Source organism: Castor canadensis, chromosome 16, assembly GCF_047511655.1.
Source record: "Castor canadensis chromosome 16, mCasCan1.hap1v2, whole genome shotgun sequence".
NCBI lineage: Eukaryota > Metazoa > Chordata > Mammalia > Rodentia > Castoridae > Castor > Castor canadensis.
The window spans coordinates 19,707,882-19,713,076 of NC_133401.1; the positions used below are offsets into that span (position 1 = coordinate 19,707,882).

The 5,195-nt window shown below is 36.9% G+C and overlaps 1 pseudogene; it reads right to left on the reverse strand.

Annotated features, from left to right (window-relative positions):
* Positions 1–4,038: 4,038 nt before the first annotated feature.
* On the reverse strand, positions 4,039–4,961 carry LOC109675405 (vomeronasal type-1 receptor 4-like; annotated as a pseudogene).
* Positions 4,962–5,195: the final 234 nt, after the last annotated feature.

The window sequence follows — 5,195 nt, forward strand, 5'->3', positions numbered from 1 at the left end:
AACTTTCTGCCATGATGTTCTGCCTCATCAGAGACCCAGACACAATTGAGCCAGCCAAAAATGGATGGCTACCTCTAAACAAGGAGCTGAAAATTTACTTCGTGTTCTCAGTTATTTAGTCACGGTGAAAAGTAGCTGACTAATTCATTGGTTCTTTGGTAGGTATATCATTAAATGTGTAGATAACTGAGTCATATGCACAATTTTAACAATGTCATTCCTGACAATTCATGAATATGGGAGGTCATTCAACCATTTATTCTCTGCTTATGTTTCCTTCTTTAGTGTTTTATTAATTCCATTGTAAACATCCTCTGTGTCATTATTAGTTTTATCTATAGGCATTTCATATCTTGTGGCTATTGTGAACTGGATTATTTTCCTGATTTCTTTCTTAATGAATTTGTGATTAGTATATGCAAAAAGAACATATTTTCTATGTAGAGTTGTATCATGCTTCTTACTACTTTATTTACCAGCTCTGATAATGTACTGGTGAAGTCTTTATGTTTTTCCATGTATACAATCAAATAATGTACAATCAGGATAAACTAACATCACCTTATCTATTTGTGCACCTTTTATTCTTAGTCTTGTCTAATTGTTCTGGCTAATAGTCCAAGAACTCCATTGGATAAGGAGGGTGGCACATGTACCATTTGATATTATTCATCTCAAGGAAATGCTTTCATCTTTGCCCATTCAGTGTGAGGTTGGCTGTGCATTTCCCATACACACTATTTATTTTTTGAGGTGTAATGATCCTAGACATAATTTTTCTGGGCTTTAATCAAGAAGATATGTTGAGTTTTATTACAGACTATTTCTGCATTTCTTGAGATGCTCATGTATATGCAACTTTGATTCTATTTGTTTGTTATATTGTATTTATTGTTTGTCTATTAAACAAACCTTCACTCAACATAATGAATACACTTCATGGCCAATATTGAATCTCAACTGAGTTTGGAAATCAATACAAAAAGAAATATCAAGTCGTGGTCATGAAGGAGATTCATTAAGGTGAAGAAGTTTAGCATGGGTAGGGAGGCTCCAGAGGCATTGCACATATGTATCAAGACTGACAATCCCAAATGAATCCAGAGGATCTGACTGAGGCAATCATTAAATGAAGGAAAATCTTCAAGTTGAAATAATTTGATCTGCACATCCAAGTGGCACTCTGCTTGGTGCAGCAGGAGGAAGCAGAAAATTTGATAGCTTGGGGAGAAAAATACCTTCCTTCATAGCAAAGCATCCTGAATGTAGAAATGTTCTTGGAGCCTGGAAAATATGGAAGATAGTAGTAATGTGAACTATCTAATGATTGGAAAGAAAGCATAAAACACTTGTGGTGATGCAAGGTAGAATTCATCACCATTGTAAAGAAAACAAAACTACATACCACTACAGCACACTCACCAAAATGAGGAAGATAGAAGAGGAAGTTAAAGGTAGGAAAAGATGAGCTGCGCATGGCAGTTCACTCCTGTAGTCAGAGCTACAGCTAGGGAGGCAGAGATCAGGAGAATCACACTTTCAGGCCAACCCAGGCAAAAATTCAAGAAGAACACAACTGGAGCAAGGAGGGCATGTGGAAGAAAACAGTAATCCCTGCTATATAGGAGGCATATGGAGGAGGAAGCAGTCTGAGGCCAACACCAGTCAAAACTGAGAGATTCATTTTCCTAGATGAAACTTAAATGAAGGATAATGGGCTTGGAGTGTGGCCCAAGTGATGGAGCACTTGCCCAGGAAGTGAGAGGCCCTGAATTCAAATTCTGGTACTGTGAAAAAAAAGCAAAATAAAATAATTTTTTTAAAGATAGGGGAAGAAGAAAATAAGGGGGAAATGATGAAAATATTTCAGATTCAATATATTTAACAAATGGACTCCAGAGCACTGGAGAGTGATTTGTGGTTTAATTCCTTATGCAACCACCACTGACGAATGGATTAAGAAAATGTGGTATCTATACACAATGGAATTTTATGCAGCCATGAAGAAGAACGAAAGGTTATCATTTGCTGGTAAATGGATGGAATTGGAGAACATCATTCTGAGTGAGGTTAGCCTGGCCCAAAAGACCAAAAATCGTATGTTCTCCCTCATATGTGGACATTAGATCAAGGGCAAACACAAAAAGGGTATTGGACTTTGAGCACATGATAAAAGCAAGAGCACACAAGGGAGGTGTGAGGATAGGTAAGACACATAAAAAATTAGCTAGCATTTGTTGCCCTTAACACAGGGAAACTAAAGCAGATACCTTAAAAGCAACTGAGGCCAATAGGAAAGGGGGACCAGGAACTAGAGAAAAGGTGAGATCAAAAAGAATTAACCTAGAAGGTAACACACACACACACAGGAAATTAATGTGAGTCAAATCCCTGTTTGGCTATCCTTATCTCAACCAGCAAAAACCCTTGTTCCTTCCTATTATTGCTTATACTCTCTCTTCAACAAAATTAGAGATAAGGGCAAAATAGTTTCTGCTGGGTATTGAGGGGGTGGGGGGGAGAGGAAGGGGGTGGAGTGGGTGGTAAGGGAGGGGGTGGGGGCAGGGGGGAGAAATGACACAAGCCTTGTATGCACATATGAATAATAAAACAATTAAAAATAAATAAATAAATAAATAAAGATAGGGGAAGAAGAAAATAAGGGGGAAATGATGAAAATATTTCAGATTCAATATATTTAACAAATGGACTGCAGAGCACTGGAGAGTGATTTGTTGTTTAATTCCTTATGCAAAATTATTTAAATGAGGAAACACATTTATCTAAATATAATATAAATCAACCACTGCAGGTTGGGATGTCTGTAAAGAGGATTCATGCAGACATTAGGAGACACACGCCTGCACTTTCTGTATGTTAAGAAGTGAATCTTCCAGCCCTCCAAATTTTCCTTATCAGCTCTACTTTTATAATTCTTTAATATGCAAAAATAACGTTCACGAACCATGAGCATTATTCATAGTGCCTTTAGGTCTATGGATTTTTCATGCATCTGATGAGCATGCAGCCTCTAAAACAATACTTTAATACCTCTGGTGGGCAGTGTGAGTGGACTACACAGGTCTTCAGTTCTCAATACTTTAAAGAAACATAGTGCAAGGGCAAATGATATTGTTAAATTTCTAGATGCATAAAAACAGCAAAGCCAAAAGGGTAAAGTAATTTAATAACACACATAAAACACATTAATTTTACTCAAAATAAAATTTCTGCATGTAATCATGTGATAATTATTAATATGAAGCATTTGTATTTCTTCACACTAGAGCTACAAAGATCAGTGCTTTTTAAATTCACTGCAGATCCAAGTTGAAACCAGCTCCCTTCCAACTGCTCAATTGCAACATGGAATTTTATCCACCTTTAAAAGCTTCACCTATTTCATTTTTAAAGTTTTTATTGAATCTTAATTTATTATCATATTATAGTTGTACTCAGGGGTCATTGTGACATTTACAAAAGTTCTTACAATATATCATAGTTCAATTCACTCCCCTGTATCCTGCTTCTTTACCTTTCCTCCTCCCCAAACTCTTAAAATAGTCTCAACTGCTCCCATTTTTCCATTTTAATACATGAGTACATAATATTTCTACCACATTCACCCCTACACATTTTCCTTATATGCTCCCTCTGCCACTAGTACCAACCCCTAGACAGGACCTGTTATATGTTGCTGTCCTTCATTTTTTGACAAAAAAATACCATTTTTGCTTCTTTAAGATATCTGTATAGGGAGTTTCATTATGACATTTCCATTTATATATGCACTACATCCTGAATTAGAATATTCCCTCCATTTTTCTCCTTTCTACCTTAGTCCCCTTCTTATTGTGAATTCAGATGATTTAAATATTCCATATTCATTCTTTCTAGAGAGTATATCAAACATATTTACCTTCTTTAATTCCTTCTTTTATCCTCCCTCTCCCATTATTTATCTCCTCTTAGCATGACATGTTTTTGCTTCCTCTATTACAAATGTGAGAAGAGCCTGGTCAGCCATTCAACCCACTCTCAGAAATATAATTCTGACCACTGACAAGAAGTAAACTGGGAAATTATTTTAGTATTCTTCATCAACAAAAAGGGGCAGATGGTTGGGTAGCATGATGATAAAATTCCACTAATCACCCTCAATCTGTGGATTTTCCCAGGTGTGTAAAATGTAACAAGGGTCATGATGTTGTTTGAGCAATAGAAGAACAAAAAGCAACTCACCAGCAAAAGGATTCTGTAAATGGCTTTGTTTTCAGGAGATGACTGAGAAGAGAGTCTTGGGCTGTGGACATGCTGGGCTCTCCTGTGGTGTCTGTAGAGAACATGCACCATGTAGAGACTGGTCCACATCATGAGGACAATGCACACAAGATCTTGAACCAATATGACATACACTAAGAGTCTCAAATTGTGGTTTCCAAAATGCCTGCTTTGACAGTGTGCATCAGAATACCCATGACCAAGAAGAGTGACGTTGCTTTTGGCTGTCACCATTTCAATGATGTAGATGTAGATCAGCATGTTGATGACACAGAAGAAAGTGAATGAGGGAAATATCCAGTTAAACTGTTTAGATTTAAGCCAAGCCCACTTAGAATTACCAGAACAGATAATTATAGCTTGAAATGTACTCAGGGAGAGGTAGTACAGATGGAAAGACCCCGAGTAACTCTGAATATATACAACACTGCTTTGCAACCAACATCATCCAAAAAATGACTTACTCCAAAGGATGACAAGATATCTGGCATCAATGCAAACACAATGGTCAACATATTGACCACAGTGAGGTGCATAAAAATGAAATCTATAGGCTTCTTGAGATCAGGTTGTGTTAAAAAGGAATACATATGTAAGACAAAGAGCACTGTGTTCCCCATGACACCAATGCAAAATTCACATAACAGGAAAAGCCCTAAAATTGTATCTCTAAGAAACATTACATTATCCTAATAATATTTTACATATTTTAATTAGGTGGGCCAGGACTATAATGGTGAAAACAAATGGATTCTACTTAAAAACTATTTTGTATTGGAGTTGGTTGAAGACTATTCTGATGGACAGTTCAGGAGGAGAAGAGGGTGGTGAAATGTCCAAATTTTGTGTGTTTTAGGTCCAGATGTGGCAGTTCCAGAGCCTGGATTCCAGGGATTCCTTAGAACCTTGCAATA